The sequence below is a fragment of the Danio rerio genome, chromosome 4 (assembly GCF_049306965.1).
Source record: "Danio rerio strain Tuebingen ecotype United States chromosome 4, GRCz12tu, whole genome shotgun sequence".
Taxonomy (NCBI): Eukaryota; Metazoa; Chordata; class Actinopteri; order Cypriniformes; family Danionidae; genus Danio; species Danio rerio.
The window spans coordinates 42,507,584-42,528,400 of NC_133179.1; the positions used below are offsets into that span (position 1 = coordinate 42,507,584).

Below are 20,817 nucleotides of genomic sequence, written 5' to 3' on the forward strand. Positions count from 1 at the left end.
ATTACACTTTACATCATTTTTTTCTATTCATTTATTGCAAACAAGAGTTGAAGGATAAAATTAAACTTCCAAAAATACACTGCGTACACATATTCATGTGGTTGCTTTAATGTTATCATTGTGTAATTTAAAGGATGGTAATATTAGGGTTCTGTATATTATTAATAAACAAGTTATAAACTGTAGTTTAGCTAACAGTTAAAATAAAATGGTATAAAATTATATTGTAAATTAAACTTAAGTAAATGTTCAATGTAAATGCAGTAACACCTAAAAATATGTGTATATGTAAATATAACTGTAAACATTGATGTAAATGAAATATTTTAAAATATATTTAATTGAATTTTTAAATAATTTATTAAACTTTAAAAAAATGACAAACCTATTTAAATATCAATGCCTGAAATTTAAATTTGAAAGTATTTTAATATAATATTTCTTATATCCTACAACCTAATATTTTAGGTACTACATTTAGTTTAATCAGTTGTTTAAATATTTTATTATGTGTTATTTAATATTAATAAATAAGTTACCTGAACATTGCGGTCAATATAATTGACAAAATTCTAAAACATTTAAAAGTCAATATTTCAGTATGTTTATTATTGAACTATTAAAATATTTTATTTCTTAAAAGGTGTAAAATATAAGGTCCTGATTATAAAAACATTTTATCTAACTGACATGCAATTCAAAAAAGCTATATTTAGTTATGTTGCAAATAAACATACAATTATAATACTTATTATTATATGTTACTCAATTCATTTAAAATGGATTTTCTTTTTCAAATTATGTAATAAATGATATACAATGAGAGCAGTCTACAGCACATGGCTAATTAATATGCACCTGTCATACCCCAGAAAGCACATGGCTAATTATGCCAGTTCCCGCCTTTGATTTTTTACCATGTTGGGTAATTTGTTTAATTTCAACAAGCATGAGCACCCTTCAAAGCCACAGGTGACACCAATGGGGTTCAGGGGTCACTACTCTGCAGTCTAAGGCCATGTGACGTCGAGAGGGCTGCTGGGGGCCACAGGGTGGGGACAGAGAAGATCCATCAGGTTCCTTCGCGTAGGGGCCATGCTAATCTTCTCTGTATCGATCCAAGTATATGTTGTTGTTTTTTTCAAAACATCAGTTCAGAAGCATATTAAAATATCATTTACAAACATTCCTTATGACATTATGTTGGTTTCAAAACAGGAAAACAACAAGCATAATCATTCTGGCAAATCTATTTTCAAACCACCTAGTGTGTACATAATATAAGGAGTATTCAACATAAACGTTTTGTAAAATTCAGTCTCTTTTTCTTCCATTCTAAAATATTGTTCCACAGTTTTAATATAGTTTTCCAGTTTCTTTTATACATTGTCCATAACTCCATTTTAGCATGTTTATTTTTAACAATGTTTCTCCTTTCTCAAATTACAGTTCTTGCAACTGATAAAAACAAATAGGCAATTCTTGTTTTACTTCCATTAAAACTAGGGATGCACGATATATCGGCGCCCATATCGTTATCGTCCGATAAATGCTATTTTTAAGATTATCATTATCGATCCGATGTCATAATTAGGCCGATATCTTTAAGCCAATAAATTATGTAATTGTACAGACCTGCCTGCCTCGCGCACGCGTGGGCTGAACTTGTTCAGACTTGCCCAGTGCAATATAATGGATCTCTCCTCACACTGATTATTCCCTCTAAGTCTGTCCTTTCTTCGCGTGGCTTGCTGTGCATTAATAACTCAGTAAGTAACCACGTTCCTTGTCATTGTAGATATGCTTGATTGAGTGTCACTGTGTATTTTGCTTTAAATCGCCTCAGGAAAAATATTACATGTGGAAACCTTTCCTGCTCTGTCTCTTTGTTGTGTTAGAGATATCAGGGGAGATTCACTTATTACTCCAGGGCCGAATAATGTTCTTTTCAGGGTTAACTCTTTTAGTTGCAGCTGGTGAATGAAAGAGGACACGTGTAACTTGGTCTAAAATATTTATTACTTTCCGTGTGGTACAACAAGTAAGTCACCAAAGAGGGAACATCACAGAAAATGGTCTCATTGCGAAAAAAACGCTCCTCTTTTCTCTCTCCCTCTTCCTCCGCTTCACTCACACCCCAAACTGCAGCCCAGTCCTGTTAAAGGACTCGCACATTTTACAACACGTGTAAACATAATGGTTGTTTGTAATCTTATTATTTGTTATTATCAACGCGTTGCTGGTCATGTGTTGTTGATGTAAGATAGTATTCAGTTTGATTGGAATATTCATATTGACTATAACAAGTTCACGTGAGAGCTGTCACCGCGCACACACACACACACACACACACACTGTAGCACGGGGGAGAGGTGAGTTCAGTCAAAGGGGCTCTTTATATTCTGCTCTGTGTTTGTCATAAAGTCAGCTCAATGCAGGCTTTGTATCAAAATCTGACTCTGATGGCAACTCTGCCTCTACAGTTGAGTTAAACTCTCAGTGGTTTATCAAACTATTCATCGATCATTTTTCCGCGATTGACGGCAAGAATGAGCGCAGAAGCGCTGTCTGATTGACAAGCAGCACCTACATGTAACATGTCAAAACACCAAATAGGATAAATCTGTGCCGTATTTTCTAAACGTACTAAAACGTATTATCTGTATTTAGCTATTTGCTTGTACGGTGGCTCTAAACTGTCAAAACACCTCTAAAAAGCCTTTTTTTCGGACATGACATATTTGTAGATGTGTACATCACTGTAACACATTTTATTCATGACCATTTGAGCTGGTTTCTGTCCTTAGCTCTTTAATTTTTATCCTATTTAAGTATATTTAACTTGCTTGTTAAATAAATATAATTTTGTTATTTAAACTATTATTTTCATCATAATCAATGTGCAATGATTTATGTGAAATGGTGAATATAGGTCTATAATCACCTTGCAATTTCGAAATCATAGCTTTTTTGCTTCAAGTATAGACTATTCAGTTCATAAGAGCAGTTCAATCTTTTATGAAGTTTGCTGTATAAAAATATAACAATTTAAAATATTTATAATTATCGGCCTATACATATCGGCTATCGGCCTCCAAGTCTGAAGAATTATCGGTTATCGGTATCGGCCAAAAAATCCATATCGGTGCATCCCTAATTAAAACCAAATAAAAATATTTTATACCATTCTGTCTCCTCCTCAATCTGCTGTTTTACTTGGCATCATTTGTTTAATACTTTCTTTTAACTTTGCCATAAATGTATTAAATTCAACACATTTTAAAAACAAATGCATAATACCTTCATTTTCCAGTCCACATATTTTGCATAATGCATTCTCACTGCTTCCAATTTGTGCCAGTTTTGTTTCAGTGAAAATAACATTATGTCTGATGAAATAATCCAACTTTTCAATTTTTGCGTCTAAATATTTCCATTTTAAATTCTTCCAGATTCCCTCTTCGTCTATTTCCACAAATATTTTTTTCCAAAATTGTTCTGAAACTGGTCTTTTATGCACTTTGTTTCTGAAACAAATGTAGAAATTTTTGAGTACACATTCTTGAAAATTTTTCTCATTTTCCTTTAAAAACATTTTCACATTATTCCTTCATTCGAATCTATGATTTAAAAATTTTCTGGATCCACACCTACAAATGTTGCCATAATTTATCGTCCACCCAAACTAAATAATGAATTTCTAAATGACTTTGCTGCTTTTTAACACATATTACCACCCTCTCACCTAATATTATAGTTTTAGGAGATTTTAATATTCATGTGGATAATTTTAATAACTCCCTTACAAGAGATTTTATATCCTGTCTTGAGAGCTTTGGACTTCAACAGCATGTCAATGTTCCCACACACTCTAAAGGACACACCCTCAACCTCATCTGCTGCTCTGGTGTTTCACCCATTGACCTCTCTGCTGAGGAACTCCCTATAACGGATAATTTTCTCCTCTGATTTAATTTTGCACTCTCTCTTTCTTCCACCAAATCTCTCCGTACTATTTCCTTCCGTAACATAAAACATATTAATTTAGAATCCTTTTTTTGCTAGTATTAACTCTCTTCCTGAAATTACTAACCGTTCATCACCAAATGATTTAGTTTCTCATTACAACACTGGACTTCACTATAAGTCTCTGTAATAAAGTTCACGGCCCTTTGGCCGCCGGGAAGAAGGAGGCGGAGAACCGACGCAGTTTAAAAATATTTATTAATAACAGGGACGGCAGCTCCTTACGGAGACAATGGGGGGTTGGCGCCACAGCCCCTGCGAGACCTATATGAGATGGGCCGAGAGAACAGGAGATGAAAAAAAAGGAAAGACAGAGTAGACCAGGAAAGGGGAGAGAGGAAAAAGAAAAAAAAAATTGGGGTTCGGTTCTCCAGACATGCTGCCCCTCGGTCCTCCACCAGCTGAGAGATGCGATGACGTGCTGGGAGCCCTGTGGAGGAATCTATCCACCCGTCCGTCTTCTGGCGTCCGGCGGCGGCTCTCCTGGCTGGCTGGCGGCATCTCTGGTCTCCTGCTCCGCTTCCGTGGATGGATGCAGGCTCTGGCATCATGGTGGATCGCGGCAACTCCCCCGGGTTCTGTGGGATGGCTCCCTTCAGCACTTTCTTCTTCGGTGGTGAGCCCTGCGTCTCCTGCTCCTCCCCATGCTGGGAGACGGCAGCAGGCAGATCCTTTCCTCGCCAGCCTCAGGCCGTCCCGGCACTCTGGGCAGACGAACAGGTTTCTCCCCCACTCGGGTTAACTCCCAAACACTCGCCCCTCTCTCAGCGGCAAGGGCATCTGGACAACGCGTCCCTCCTTCTCCCGGGCTTCGGCACCACTGTAATAAAGTTCATGGCCCTTTGGCCGCCAGAAAGAAGGAGGCGGAGAACCGACGCAGTTTTAAAATATTTATTAATAACAGGGACGGCAGTCTCCGTGTCTAAACCTATACGAACGGACGGCAGCTCCTCACGAAGACTGCCGTCAAACTGAAAGCAAAAGTAAAATATGTCCGGGCCCGGTCCTCTCTCGGCTTCCTCTGCCATAGTTCCTCCTTTTATGGTCCAGAGCTCCTTCCGTGGGATCCGAGGCAGGTGCGCACCGCAGGTGTATCCACTTACGCGGTGGCCTTACTCCGTTCCCACGGCTCTCGGCCACGCCCCCTCGCCACAGTCTCATATGGATTTTTTGAACATCTGACAGAAATAAAGTCAATCAGGTAAGCAATGAGCGTAGCTGCTGCTGCTTTTCTTCTTTTTCTGCATATTAACAGCAGGTGTTCATCATCAGTCCTCAATCATCACTTAATTAAACTCATCATCGGCTCATTAACTTTACTCTGCTGCTGAGTAAATTTTGCTCAATTTAGAGAGGGACCAAATGTTCTCTGAACTGAGTAAATTTTACTCTGATGATTTTACTGTGTACAGGTATGGATCATATGTTTTGTCCCAGCTAAGATCTTAAAATGTTCTTTACTTCTCATAGTAATAACTAATGATAATAATTGTCATGGTCACATATATTGCTGTATATGAAGGGATATTTATTTATTAGCATGATGGTTGCTATATTTTAATGAAACAACTGTTTACTATGTGAATGGAGCTATCAAACCGACACGAGCGTTGAAAATAATACATAAGCTAAACTTTTTCAGGTTTTGTGCAGCCATATATACATATAAGTAATATCACAGTATAAAAATAACCTACAACACGAAATCTCTAGGACAGGTGAACTTTCTGACGACACAGCGTCACCAGCACAGACCAAACACTGCACAAAGAATGAGATATTTCAAACATGATGTGACCTTAGCATTAATGTAACAATAAAAATAACTTACCGCACAAAATCTCTGTAATGGATGAACGTCTGACAGCGCAGCGTCAGGCACACAGACAAAATACTGCACACACAGTGAAATATTTTAAATGTGATGTGAGCAAAACATACTGTTTATCAGAACAGGATAAAAATAACCTACCGCTCTAAATCACTATGACAGGTGTACTTGCTGACAGCGCAGCCTCACGAACAAAGACAAAATGCTGCATAAAGAGTGAAAAACTTTGAACGTGATGTAACCAGAACATATTGTGCATCAATATAACAGTATAAAAATAACTTACCACACGAAATCTCAACAACAGGTGTACTTTCTGAAGGCGCAGCGTCACGAATACTGCTCAAAAAGTGAGATATTTCAAACATGTCGTGAACAAAACATACTGTGCATCAATATAACAGTATAAAAATAACTTTCCACACAAAATCACTTTAACATACGAATTAATCTCGACAGCAGATGAACTTTCTGACCCGATAAATTGAGCATTCAGAGCAAGAGAAACTTTGGAAAATCCTCAGCGCTGATTGGCCCTGTTTTTAAACTTTAGACAATGCATCCCTCCGATTAGCCCAGGGTCTAAGCAAACTGTAGACAATCGCGGCTTCTCGTTGGACGAGAGTCTACAGTCTACAGTTACCATTGCACGTTCCCTGGGCAGATGTCTGCGAACTCCCCAAATGTGGGAATCTCGACTGCATAATTTCTGGTAGTGGGGGACTGCGTTCGCGCTCTCCCCTGAGCACAGTGGTTCAAGACAGAGTTCAGGCGGTAGCGTCGGGCCCGGCTGGAGCGGCGCTTCCCTCTCTTCCTCGTCCTTTGCCAAGCCTCTTTTGCTCCAGTAGAGCTGCGCGCGCCTGTGGAAGGCCTGCCCACCCGTCGCTGGAAGAGTCTGTTCTGACGCCGAAAACTACTCGAGAGGTCCCCCCTCAAAGCGGTTTGACCAGGTGAAGGAACACGCAAAGAGAGCCCCCGGTGGCTTTTGTCCGCCAAGCGAGTGTGCCCTGTGGAATGTCAGGATTTTATTTGCCGGCCTGCCGCTGTTACTGATGGAACGAATGCAGACCGTGTGAAAGGTCATCATTTTATCTCCCATTAAGTAAGCGAACGCTTCTGCTCGGATCAGAGGTATCTTTGTTTCAAGAACTGCAATCTTTTGCAGACGTCTGTGGCGTTTTAGGCAGAGGGACGGTTCTAAACCAATCTGAACCAGAGGCAATTTCGCAGCCAGCCGTCGGTGGTTTCCCGTCCCAGGAATGTAAGGTGCTTGCAGCGAGAGGTTGTTTCGTTAGCGCTTCCGCTTTCGTCAGTGAAGTTCTTTTGCGGAACGTTTGTAGATCCCGTCGTGTTCTTCAAGCTATGTCGTTTGAGCACTGTGCTGATAGGCTGACGTAAGAAAACAGGACACAAAATATACAAGGCAAGAGTGCAAAGCACGGAGCTCTAGGCAAAGGCGGTCCGAACCGCAGCAAAGCAGGAGGTCGACATGTCCAAATAGACCAAATCAGAAACTAAGCAGAGAAAAACGACATCTGTAGAGAAAGAAAACAGATGGAGGAAAAGAAAGAAAGAACAGGAGGATCCCCTCCCCTCCCCCCATAGAGGGTCTGTTATCCCCAGATCGAGTGCGTCCAGTGGAATCCATGTGTTGGCAGCCCCAACTGATGACAAAACACAAAGCAAGCATCTGGAGGAAGCTCAAACTCTTCATGCGTTGCCACAGTTACTAGCGAGTGGTTTGCAGGCACAGGCACGTCTGCTGCAAGTACAGCGCCGTCAGGGGACAGGGGTTGCTGGCCCATTCCCCATGCTCGGTTGCTGGGCATCACCGCCCTGGAGTACGGCCGATAGAAAACGGCGGCTGCCATTTGCGCCACCCGGCAACTCATACCTACCTGGCAGGGGAGATACCATGATCAAGAAGGTGGTTCACCCAGGGTGAAGCTTGGCCATTGCACTCCGGCCACGCTGACCCCTGCGAATACCCCAAATGTTGGAATCTCGACGTCATAATTTCTGGTAGTGGGGGACTGCGTTCGCGCTCTCCCCTGAGTACAGTGGTTCAAGACAGAGTTCAGGCAGTAGCGTTGGACCCGGCTGGAGCGGCGCTTCCCTCTCTTCCTCGTCCTTTGCCAAGCCTCTTTTGCTTCAGTAGAGCCGCGCGCGCCTGTGGAAGGCCTGCCCACACGTCGCTAGAAGAGTCTGTTCTGACGCCGAAAACTACTCGAAAGGTCCCCCCTCAAAGCGGTTTGACCAGGTGAAGGAACACGCAAAGAGAGCCCCCGGTGGCTTTTGTCCGCCAAGCGAGTGTGCCCTGTGGAATGTCAGAATTTTATTTGCCGGCCGGCCGCTGTTACTGACAGAACGAATGTAGACCGTGTGAAAGGTCATCATTTTTTCTGCCATTGAGTAAGCGAACGCTTCTGCTCGGATCAGAGGTAACTTTGTTTCAAGAACTGCAATCTTTTGCAGACGTCTGTCGTTTAAGGTTTGCAGGGAATTTTTTCGTCAAATCCTCGTACAACGTCAAGTCATGACATTTGACAGATCCACGCCCTAGTATCATGGGTCATCCAGTGAGCAGAGAGCCATAAAACAAGGATAAAACAAGGATAAAACAAGGCGCACGCGTTGGTCAATCGAGCGGACAAAGCCAACTCAGCGTGACAAGCTCCCTGCAGGTATTAGGGCCAATTTACAATCCGGGCCCGACACAGCTGTACAGGTCCTTGCGAAATGTCCCCTTTCGTCACATTTGAAGCACCTGAATTCTGGGCATTCCTTCATCACATTTTCTGAGCTCATGCATAGTCGACAGGTTTTTACCTGATTGGTGTGCATGACTCTAAAGTGCTGTGGCGCTTCCGCCGTCTCGATTTTGGTACTGTATGGTAAGGAGACCATCTCTTCCGGAAATCTGTTTTTTACAAACCTTGTTCCATCTTCTATGTTTGTGCCAGGATACAATCTTCTTTTAATTTTAGATATGGGGAAAACTCCCCATCTCTCTAGCTTGCTTAAAATTTCTTCATTTGCTAGGTAAACAGGCAGATGCTTGAACGAAACAACATAGTCTCTGTTTTGTAACCTCCGTACTTCAGATTTCACTCCTTTAATTGTCAATCCATTGTCTATTAAAATTTCGGTGTCATCTTCAGTCTCCATTGTTACTTCATACTCCCTTTGTTTGTTTGGGTCTCACCGCCAGCATTCTTCCTTCTCCAATCAGCTCCGTGACTGCTTTGGTTATATCAAATCTTCTTGCATCTTTTACATTTTCTACTTCTACAGTTACTGTTGCTTCCTTTGTGCATACTCTTCTTTGTACCTCTTGCTTATCCTTACCTTTCTCACCTCTTCGTTGGCCGGGCTCTTCATTTTATTTATCTCTTTGTCTGTTGTCAAGTCCATTTTCTTTCCCTCTCCGTCTATTATCCAGCCCATTTTCTTTATCCTTTCTTGCAAGTCCCTCCATTTCCATGTCGTTGCCGGGGAATCTGTCCATGATTAAAAATAAAACACACTACATAACCACCCTTCAGTCAGCAAAATGCTGCTGTTAGGTGGTTTTTAAAGACAAAAAGAAAACAAACAAACAAAAACACTCAAGGTCAATAAACAAAAAGGTAGACAAACAAAATGGGGAGAGCCTTTCTCTCCTTACTGCTGCCAACTCACTTCCTGTTTGCTCTATAGCCCCCTCAGGGTGGTGTGGCCGTTGCCAAGCTTGCATGTCAGGATGGCCGAGCGGTCTAAGGCGCTGCGTTCAGGTCGCAGTCTCCCCTGGAGGCGTGGGTTCGAATCCCACTTCTGACAAACCGAGCCTGCGGCAGTGCGCTCAGGCTGAATTCTTTAACTCTCTGCCCCCATGTCCGAATGATACAGTAACACTGACAAAGTGGCGCATCACGCGGGCTTTAATGCAAGTGCACTGAAAGGGGATCAAAAGAATTGTCCTGGGATGGTGTTGCTTTTTAAGGTTTGCAGGGCATTTTTTTCGTCAAATCCTCGTACAACGTCAAGTCATGACATTTGACAGATCCATGCCCTTGTATCGTGGATCATCCAGTGAGCAGAGAGCCAATTGAGAATGTGCGTAAAACCAAATCTGAATGTTTCCGCCCAGTTGCTAACAGGAGACCCTCCGCTTGTAAAGCCATCGTGATAACCACAGGAGCCTCCGGTTAGGGTGAGAGCACTGTCTTGTGGTGCCAGCGCAGAGAGACGGAAAGTCACTTTCCACAATGTTTTCATTCAATGTTCTACGCTGGTGGAATCACCTTCCCATTCCCACTCGGATTACGGATACACCGGTGTCCTTCAAACGACAGCTAACACCCATCTCTTCAGAGTACACCCGAACCCCGGTGAATATCCCTCTCTCTAAAGAAAACGAAACTCCTACTCCAGCACTAAATTTTCTGAGCACAAACAAATTACTTGGAATATATAGCCCTTTTTCGTATGCATTGCCTCGTCTTGTTGAATACCTCCACTATTGTATGTCGCTTTGGACAAAAGTGTCCGCTAATTGTATGCTTCCGCCCAGTTTCGAACAGGAGACCTTTAGCGTGTAATGCAAACATGATAAACACTACACTACGGAAACCAATAGGCCAGTGCTGCTTCAAGTATTTATAGTCTTTTTTTATAGAGCTGTCTTGTACGGTCTGCACCGTCAAGGGCCAGCAAACGCACTGGCCACCTGCTCATGCACAACACAAAGCTAAAAGAAATCAGATTCTACGCAAGTTTGCGACACCGCGAGGGGCGGTAAACACTGAGCTGAATTCAAACTTCTAGCCTCACACCGCTCTGCAGAAAAAATGTTTTCAGTGAATGTCAGTACTCAACAGAAGCCTGATTTGACAATTGTCATAAAAGCCAGAGGTTGTTTCCGCCCAGTTTCGAACTGGGGACCTTTCGCGTGTGAGGCCAACGTGATAACCACTACACTACGGAAACCTTCAAGCAGATCGAGCTGATAACCCTTTTTGATTGGGTGCCTGTCGACGATCATTGCTGGTGCGGCAGTGGATGCTATTATTTTCTCGCCAAAAGAAGAGCACTGTTTCTGCTCGGTTTCGAACCGAGGACCTTTCGCGTGTTAGGCAAACGTGATGACCACTACACTACAGAAACCCGACAAGTGCTTTCACCAGCGAAGTTAGGCCTGCAAGGATAAAACAAGACGTACGCGTTGATCAATCGAGCGGACAAAGCCAACTCGGCGTGACAAGCTCCCTGCAGGTATTAGGGCCAATTTACAATCCGGGCCCGACACAGCTGTACAGGTCCTTGCGAAATGTCCCCTTTCGTCACATTTGAAGCACCTGAATTCTGGGCGTTCCTTCATCACATTTTCTGAGCTCATGCATAGTCGACAGGTTTTTACCTGATTGGTGTGCATGACTCTAAAGTGCTGTGGCGCTTCCGCCGTCTCGATTTTGGTACTGTATGGTAAGGAGACCATCTCTTCCGGAAATCTGTTTTTTACAAACCTTGTTCCATCTTCTATGTTTGTGTCAGGATACAATCTTCTTTTAATTTTAGATATGGGGAAAACTCCCCATCTCTCTAGCTTGCTTAAAATTTCTTCATTTGCTAGGTAAACAGGCAGATGCTTGAACGAAACAACATAGTCTCTGTTTTGTAACCTCCGTACTTCAGATTTCACTCCTTTAATTGTCAATCCATTGTCTATTAAAATTTCGGTGTCATTTTCAGTCTCCATTGTTACTTCATACTCCTTTTGTTTGTTTGGGTCTCACCGCCAGCATTCTTCCTTCTCCAATCAGCTCCGTGACTGCTTTGGTTATATCAAATCTTCTTGCATCTTTTACATTTTCTACTTCTACAGTTACTGTTGCTTCCTTTGTGCATACTCTTCTTTGTACCTCTTGCTTATCCTTACCTTTCTCACCTCTTCGTTGGCCGGGCTCTTCATTTTATTTATCTCTTTGTCTGTTGTCAAGTCCATTTTCTTTACCTCTCCGTCTATTATCCAGCCCATTTTCTTTATCCTTTCTTGCAAGTCCCTCCATTTCCATGTCGTTGCCGGGGAATCTGTCCATGATTAAAAATAAAACACACTACATAACCACCCTTCAGTCAGCAAAATGCTGCTGTTAGGTGGTTTTTAAAGACAAAAAGAAAACAAACAAACAAAAACACTCAAGGTCAATAAACAAAAAGGTAGACAAACAAAATGGGGAGAGCCTTTCTCTCCTTACTGCTGCCAACTCACTTCCTGTTTGCTCTATAGCCCCCTCAGGGTGGTGTGGCCGTAAGCAATGACAGCTGTCAAGTGTTGGCTATTGAAACTAGGCGCAGCCCCAGGAGGCGAGCACAGATTAGCTGCCTGCAGCGCCAATGAGCTGGACAGCCGGAGCTGGGCAAGCTGTGAAGCACCAGATTCCATGTCACGGTACTGCGGTGTGGCTCCCAGGAGACAGCTCCTGCCAAGCTTGCATGTCAGGATGGCCGAGCGGTCTAAGGCGCTGCGTTCAGGTCGCAGTCTCCCCTGGAGGCGTGGGTTCGAATCCTACTTCTGACAAACCGAGCCTGCGGCAGTGCGCTCAGGCTGAATTCTTTAACTCTCTGCCCCCATGTCCGAATGATACAGTAACACTGACAAAGTGTCGCATCACGCGGGCTTTAACGCAAGTGCACTGAAAGGGGATCAAAAGAATTGTCCTGGGATGGTGTTGCTTTTTAAGGTTTGCAGGGCATTTTTTTCGTCAAATCCTCGTACAACGTCAAGTCATGACATTTGACAGATCCATGCCCTTGTATCGTGGATCATCCAGTGAGCAGAGAGCCAATTGAGAATGTGCGTAAAAGCAAATCTGAATGTTTCCGCCCAGTTGCTAACAGGAGATCCTCCGCTTGTAAAGCCATCGTGATAACCACAGGAGCCTCCGGTTAGGGTGAGAGCACTGTCTTGTGGTGCCAGCGCAGAGAGACGGAAAGTCACTTTCCACAATGTTTTCATTCAATGTTCTACGCTGGTGGAATCACCTTCCCATTCCCACTCGGATTACGGATACACCGGTGTCCTTCAAACGACAGCTAACACCCATCTCTTCAGAGTACACCCGAACCCCGGTGAATATCCCTCTCTCTAAAGAAAACGAAACTCCTACTCCAGCACTAAATTCTCTGAGCACAAACAAATTACTTGGAATAAATAGCCCTTTTTCGTATGCATTGCCTCGTCTTGTTGAATACCTCCACTATTGTATGTCGCTTTGGACAAAAGTGTCCGCTAATTGTATGCTTCCGCCCAGTTTCGAACAGGAGACCTTTAGCGTGTAATGCAAACATGATAAACACTACACTACGGAAACCAATAGGCCAGTGCTGCTTCAAGTATTTATAGTCTTTTTTTATAGAGCTGTCTTGTACGGTCTGCACCGTCAAGGGCCAGCAAACGCACTGGCCACCTGCTCATGCACAACACAAATCTAAAAGAAATCAGATTCTACGCAAGTTTGCGACACCGCGAGGGGCGGTAAACACTGAGCTGAATTCAAACTTCTAGCCTCACACCGCTCTGCAGAAAGAATGTTTTCAGTGAACGTCAGTACTCAACAGAAGCCTGATTTGACAATTGTCATAAAAGCCAGAGGTTGTTTCCGCCCAGTTTCGAACTGGGGACCTTTCGCGTGTGAGGCGAACGTGATAACCACTACACTACGGAAACCTTCAGGCAGATTGAGCTGATAACCCTTTTTGATTGGGTGCCTGTCGACGATCATTGCTGGTGCGGCAGTGGATGCTATTATTTTCTCGCCAAAAGAAGAGCACTGTTTCTGCTCGGTTTCGAACCGAGGACCTTTCGCGTGTTAGGCGAACGTGATGACCACTACACTACAGAAACCCCACAAGTGCTTTCACCAGCGAAGTTAGGCCTGCAAGGATAAAACAAGGCGTATGCGTTGGTCAATCGAGCGGACAAAGCCAACTCGGCGTGACAAGCTCCCTGCAGGTATTAGGGCCAATTTACAATCCGGGCCCGACACAGCTGTACAGGTCCTTGCGAAATGTCCCCTTTCGTCACATTTGAAGCACCTGAATTCTGGGCGTTCCTTCATCACATTTTCTGAGCTCATGCATAGTCGACAGGTTTTTACCTGATTGGTGTGCATGACTCTAAAGTGCTGTGGCGCTTCCGCCGTCTCGATTTTGGTACTGTATGGTAAGGAGACCATCTCTTCCGGAAATCTGTTTTTTACAAACCTTGTTCCATCTTCTATGTTTGTGCCAGGATACAATCTTCTTTTAATTTTAGATATGGGGAAAACTCCCCATCTCTCTAGCTTGCTTAAAATTTCTTCATTTGCTAGGTAAACAGGCAGATGCTTGAACGAAACAACATAGTCTCCGTTTTGTAACCTCCGTACTTCAGATTTCACTCCTTTAATTGTCAATCCATTGTCTATTAAAATTTCGGTGTCATCTTCAGTCTCCATTGTTACTTCATACTCCCTTTGTTTGTTTGGGTCTCACCGCCAGCATTCTTCCTTCTCCAATCAGCTCCGTGACTGCTTTGGTTATATCAAATCTTCTTGCATCTTTTACATTTTCTACTTCTACAGTTACTGTTGCTTCCTTTGTGCATACTCTTCTTTGTACCTCTTGCTTATCCTTACCTTTCTCACCTCTTCGTTGGCCGGGCTCTTCATTTTATTTATCTCTTTGTCTGTTGTCAAGTCCATTTTCTTTCCCTCTCCGTCTATTATCCAGCCCATTTTCTTTATCCTTTCTTGCAAGTCCCTCCATTTCCATGTCGTTGCCGGGGAATCTGTCCATGATTAAAAATAAAACACACTACATAACCACCCTTCAGTCAGCAAAATGCTGCTGTTAGGTGGTTTTTAAAGACAAAAAGAAAACAAACAAACAAAAACACTCAAGGTCAATAAACAAAAAGGTAGACAAACAAAATGGGGAGAGCCTTTCTCTCCTTACTGCTGCCAACTCACTTCCTGTTTGCTCTATAGCCCCCTCAGGGTGGTGTGGCCGTAAGCAATGACAGCTGTCAAGTGTTGGCTATTGAAACTAGGCGCAGCCCCAGGAGGCGAGCACAGATTAGCTGCCTGCAGCGCCAATGAGCTGGACAGCCAGAGCTGGGCAAGCTGTGAAGCACCAGATTCCATGTCACGGTACTGCGGTGTGGCTCCCAGGAGACAGCTCCTGCCAAGCTTGCATGTCAGGATGGCCGAGCGGTCTAAGGCGCTGTGTTCAGGTCGCAGTCTCCCCTGGAGGCGTGGGTTCGAATCCCACTTCTGACAAACCGAGCCTGCGGCAGTGCGCTCAGGCTGAATTCTTTAACTCTCTGCCCCCATGTCCGAATGATACAGTAACACTGACAAAGTGCCGCATCACGCGGGCTTTAACGCAAGTGCACTGAAAGGGGATCAAAAGAATTGTCCTGGGATGGTGTTGCTTTTTAAGGTTTGCAGGGCATTTTTTTCGTCAAATCCTCGTACAACGTCAAGTCATGACATTTGACAGATCCATGCCCTTGTATCGTGGATCATCCAGTGAGCAGAGAGCCAATTGAGAATGTGCGTAAAACCAAATCTGAATGTTTCCGCCCAGTTGCTAACAGGAGACCCTCCGCTTGTAAAGCCATCGTGATAACCACAGGAGCCTCCGGTTAGGGTGAGAGCACTGTCTTGTGGTGCCAGCGCAGAGAGACGGAAAGTCACTTTCCACAATGTTTTCATTCAATGTTCTACGCTGGTGGAATCACCTTCCCATTCCCACTCGGATTACGGATACACCGGTGTCCTTCAAACGACAGCTAACACCCATCTCTTCAGAGTACACCCGAACCCCGGTGAATATCCCTCTCTCTAAAGAAAACGAAACTCCTACTCCAGCACTAAATTCTCTGAGCACAAACAAATTACTTGGAATAAATAGCCCTTTTTCGTATGCATTGCCTCGTCTTGTTGAATACCTCCACTATTGTATGTCGCCCAGTTTCGAACAGGAGACCTTTAGCGTGTAATGCAAACATGATAAACACTACACTACGGAAACCAATAGGCCAGTGCTGCTTCAAGTATTTATAGTCTTTTTTTATAGAGCTGTCTTGTACGGTCTGCACCGTGAAGGGCCAGCAAACGCACTGGCCACCTGCTCATGCACAACACAAAGCTAAAAGAAATCAGATTCTACGCAAGTTTGCGACACCGCGAGGGGCGGTAAACACTGAGCTGAATTCAAACTTCTAGCCTCACACCGCTCTGCAGAAAGAATGTTTTCAGTGAACGTCAGTACTCAACAGAAGCCTGATTTGACAATTGTCATAAAAGCCAGAGGTTGTTTCCCCCCAGTTTCGAACTGGGGACCTTTCGCGTGTGAGGCGAACGTGATAACCACTACACTACGGAAACCTTCAGGCAGATCGAGCTGATAACCCTTTTTGATTGGGTGCCTGTCGACGATCATTGCTGGTGCGGCAGTCGATGCTATTATTTTCTCGCCAAAAGAAGAGCACTGTTTCTGCTCGGTTTCGAACCGAGGACCTTTCGCGTGTTAGGCGAACGTGATGACCACTACACTACAGAAACCCCACAAGTGCTTTCACCAGCGAAGTTAGGCCTGCAAGGATAAAACAAGGCGTACGCGTTGGTCAATCGAGCGGACAAAGCCAACTCGGCGTGACAAGCTCCCTGCAGGTATTAGGGCCAATTTACAATCCGGGCCCAACACAGCTGTACAGGTCCTTGCGAAATGTCCCCTTTCATCACATTTGAAGCACCTGAATTCTGGGCGTTCCTTCATCACATTTTCTGAGCTCATGCATAGTCGACAGGTTTTTACCTGATTGGTGTGCATGACTCTAAAGTGCTGTGGCCCTTCTGCCGTCTTGATCACATGTTTTTGGATTTGTCAGGGAAACCAGAGCACCCAGAGGAAACCCACACGAACATGGGGAGAACATGCAAACTCCACACAGAAACACCAACTGACCCAGCTTAGGCTCGAACTAGTGACCTTCTTGCTGTAAGGCGAACATGCTACCCACTGCACCACCATGCAGCCACCATACACATTTTTTCCTAAAATGTATATATATTTTAAGTCTTAGCTCTGCAATTTAACTATTTTTGTGGCAAATATTTTTTCATTATCTTTCAAACAGTAGGCTGAAAAAAAAACTAATTTTAGAATAACAATTAAATTGCCGGCAATGTGGTGGCGCTGAGGGTAGAACGTTCGCCTCACAGTAAGAAATTTGTTGGTTCGAGCCTCAGCTAGGTCAGGTGGCATTTCTGTGTGGAGTTTGCATGTTCTCCCTGTGTTTGTGTGGGTGTCCTCTGGGTGCTCTGGTTTCCTCCACAAATCCAAAGACATTTGGTACAGGTAAATTGAGTAGGCTCAAATATATATATGTGTGTGTGTTTGGATGTTTCCCAGTGATGCATTGCAGCTAGAAGGGCATCTGTTGTGTAAAACATGGATGGTGCTGGATAAGCTCTTGGGTTATTCCATTGTAGCAACTCCAGACTAATCAAGGGACTAAGCTGAAAAGAAAATCAATGAATTTAGTCGGAATTTAAAGGTTTTTGCATCTGATTTCAATATTATTATTATTTTTTTTGGCATTATAAGCTAAGCTTATTGTGCTGTAGGTTTTTGCTTCTACATTTTACCAACAGTAAACCGGAGCATTATTGAACAAAGAAACATACAAAAGAACCCTTCCTTTTCATTGATACAACCTTTATGCAAAAATCTCCAAAAATGAGCTCTCTACACTTTTGAGCGAACTCTGTTCATATTCCTGGTGTGAAGCTGATTCTGTTAAATTGCTCCCTGTTCGCAAAGTACAGCTCTGCAATTGCAGCGAGCTGGGCCACTGCATTTTGAGAGACACCTTCTCTCTGGAACGCTCTGGTCATGGTTGCTCCACGTCTTGTCAGCTTTAAAAGCCTTTTGTAGCATGTATGACATCACAAACATTATTAGCTGAAAAACTATTTAAAACAATTAATACCTTTATGACCAAATAATTACAATGCAACCACCTATCGTAAGCCTAATGAGCACGTAAAATTATATAAGTATCAAATGCACATTTGTTTGTGTGTGTGTGTGTGAGTGAAAGACAGCATGTAGAAGTGTGTGTAAGAGAGAGAGCCAGTACATGTTTATGAGAAAGCATGTAGAAGTGTGTGTGTGAGAGGGAGGGCTTATCTTTGTGAGTGAGAGCATGTACATGTGTCTGTGAGATGTCTATGTGTTTGTGTTGGCAACATTGTATCATTTACAGTCATGCTAAAAAAGTCATTCTGAATTGAATTGAGATAGAATGTAGGTGTGTGTGAGAGAGAGCATGTACAAGAGTGAGTGTGTTAGTGAGAGTGTGTACAAGTGTGTGTGTGTGAGTGAGACTAGTTAGTTAGTGTTGTGCTGAAATTTGATATGTCCTGAAAACTTGTCAGACCAAACAGTTATTTACTTCTTGGTTTTATTTATTTAATAAATGTATATGGTATTTAAGCAAATTTTTAGGGGAACTGGATATAATTATATTTTAAATTGTTATTTTAAATAATAATAGGCCTACACACACACACACACACACACACAGTCTAAAAATTGATTATTAAGCATGTAATATACACCCAGTCTAAAGCATGTGGTTTCCAGAAGCACTTAAACTGCTCAAGGCTGGGCTAATGCTGAGGTTTCATCTTTGGGTAGAGACTCAATAATATCCATCTGCACAGTGTGACGTCACATTCGACCGGCGCGCGTGTGTGTGTGTGGCTGTTCTTTTGTGTTAGTGGGCGAGGCCACAGGTTTCAAATCTCCCGGGTTTGCGCACGCAACTACTTGTGTTACATAGATACGTCATCACGAAACACCTAATGACTCGTTATCAAGACGACTCATTTGAAGCACTATGAGTCGACTCTTTTATAGATGAATCAACAGTTTTAAACACTGTACACTTACAGATTTAAGCCTTAGCTGGATATTTCACTTCACTTAGAGCTGTTACACACTACATGAAAGGGCATTTTCAAAAACCCATAATATAGGCTCTTTAACAAAATAAATACACTATTTAAATAAAATAGAAACCAACAACAAGTGAAATAGAAGAAACTGTAGAACTATTATGGTTATAAACTATATAAATACACACACATGTGAAGGTCCATCTATTAGTCCCATGACGGAGCTAACAGCATGGGTGAAGGTTAAATGTGTGTAAACCTTTTAGCACATGTGAAAAGAAATATTTTTGTTTGTTATAATTTATTTTAATTTGTTTCTAGCTCTGAATTTTAATCTGACTCCAATTCATAATCATTTTAGAGTTAGATTCATCTAATTGAAGCTGATTACCTTATAGGTCGTGATTAGGTCTAATTTAGATTGATTAACCTAATAAATCCTTTTATTCAATTAATGTTTCATCGTTTACTCAAAGTCGCTTAGAGTCAGTATGCTGGCCAGTTTCATCTGCTCACGGACACATCTTCTCCAGTTCAGATTCTTAGCAGATAAGCTAATTTCCTTTAAGTAATAATAGGCCGCCCCATGCTTGCTCATACTTAAAGAAAGTTTGATTTAGCTCCTAGATTATATCATACCCCTAGATTATATCATCAGTGATTGTCAGAAATAAACAAGTCTCTAATGCTGTGCCCATGCTCCATCCATTGCGCCTGAATGGATGACTAATCCTGGTCGTAGACTGCGGAAACATCAGCCTCAACAATCTACTAGATTTAAATGATTTCGGGAGATATTAGAGTTGAACAAGAATTTTACATTTATTTGTCAGAAAAAGATTTTCTATTGCAGTTCACATAATTAAACAAAATAAGCCAATCAAGATTGTACAACATCAATTACTCAAAGATACATTTAAGAGTTAAAGAGGAATACCTGACCATGAAGAAATACATTGCAGCATATAAGTCCTGATGCAGAGCTCAGAGACTCACAACCTGCAATGGAGTATCCTGTCTACAGGATCACACGGACACTTCTGCACCCTTTGCCTAAATACTCAAATCATCATAAATTCAAGACAATAAAAGCTTCACTAAGACTCTTGCCTGGTCATGAGTTGATGCGAAGACCATTTTCCCTGGAGTGAAGCATCTGGCAAAGATCTTATCAAAGTCAAAATCCAAATTAACTGATATAAAGGAGATTGTAAAATATTACAGTGAAATTAAGACCACTTTACCAATCACACAGAGACATTTAAAATGACACCAAACATGAATATAAAGCCACAAGATACACCATATTAAAAACTTAAACATTCGGTGTGGAATGTGAGTGAGCTGCTCTGGTGGAGAAGGTAAAGTCCAGGGCAAAGAGGGGGGCTCAGGATGCACGATCGATACAACCTGAACAACTGGTTTTCTAGCTGATCTTCTTCTCACATTGGAAAGTTTATTGTTTTAGTGCCTGACTATTCTCACGGTCTTGTCTCGTGTGGAGTTCCATAACAGTTTGTAGATTTTAATATTATGGAGAGATATAGCCATCCCTACAATATTATGTGCATATCTGATCTTAAACTGTAGTTCCACTGTACACTGCAACGAGAACCTCAGTCAATAATATTTATGTAAAACTGAATTTTTGTTGCATCATATGATCATATTTTAAACTTTTCATAAAATCATCAAACAATGTGTACCTAAAAAGCATTTTCTAAAAAATTAAAAAAGTTCTGTCCTATTGTCACTAAGTTATTGTTACTTTTTTCCTACTGGTTATGTGGTTTATATCTAGTATATATATATATATATATATATATATATATATATATATATATATATATATATATATATATATATATATATATATATATATATATATATATATATATATTGATTTGTCTATTTGCTGGCTTGCTATCAGAAAACAAACACTAAGCTAGGTTATAAATTAATAAATTCTAC

General features: G+C 42.2%; 1 protein-coding gene, 10 non-coding genes and 1 pseudogene across 11 annotated transcripts in view; 4 read left to right on the forward strand and 8 right to left on the reverse strand.

The window, feature by feature from the left end:
- Positions 1–20,817, reverse strand: part of LOC108183681 (protein NLRC3-like) — a 117,778-nt gene that overhangs the window by 89,808 nt on the left and 7,153 nt on the right. The gene's annotated exons all lie outside the window — the stretch shown is intronic.
- Positions 1,079–1,149, reverse strand: LOC137495130 (U6 spliceosomal RNA; annotated as a pseudogene).
- LOC137494470 (U1 spliceosomal RNA) lies at positions 7,748–7,911 on the forward strand. Its single transcript, XR_011014428.1, has one exon. It is a non-coding gene; the product is annotated as a U1 spliceosomal RNA (small nuclear RNA).
- Positions 9,594–9,676, forward strand: trnal-cag (transfer RNA leucine (anticodon CAG)). The gene has a single exon. It is a non-coding gene; the product is annotated as a tRNA-Leu (tRNA).
- trnav-cac (transfer RNA valine (anticodon CAC)) lies at positions 10,753–10,825 on the reverse strand. The gene has a single exon. It is a non-coding gene; the product is annotated as a tRNA-Val (tRNA).
- Positions 10,930–11,002, reverse strand: trnav-aac (transfer RNA valine (anticodon AAC)). The gene has a single exon. It is a non-coding gene; the product is annotated as a tRNA-Val (tRNA).
- trnal-cag (transfer RNA leucine (anticodon CAG)) lies at positions 12,334–12,416 on the forward strand. The gene has a single exon. It is a non-coding gene; the product is annotated as a tRNA-Leu (tRNA).
- trnav-cac (transfer RNA valine (anticodon CAC)) lies at positions 13,493–13,565 on the reverse strand. The gene has a single exon. It is a non-coding gene; the product is annotated as a tRNA-Val (tRNA).
- On the reverse strand, positions 13,670–13,742 carry trnav-aac (transfer RNA valine (anticodon AAC)). The gene has a single exon. It is a non-coding gene; the product is annotated as a tRNA-Val (tRNA).
- Positions 15,074–15,156, forward strand: trnal-cag (transfer RNA leucine (anticodon CAG)). The gene has a single exon. It is a non-coding gene; the product is annotated as a tRNA-Leu (tRNA).
- On the reverse strand, positions 16,197–16,269 carry trnav-cac (transfer RNA valine (anticodon CAC)). Its single transcript has one exon. It is a non-coding gene; the product is annotated as a tRNA-Val (tRNA).
- Positions 16,374–16,446, reverse strand: trnav-aac (transfer RNA valine (anticodon AAC)). Its single transcript has one exon. It is a non-coding gene; the product is annotated as a tRNA-Val (tRNA).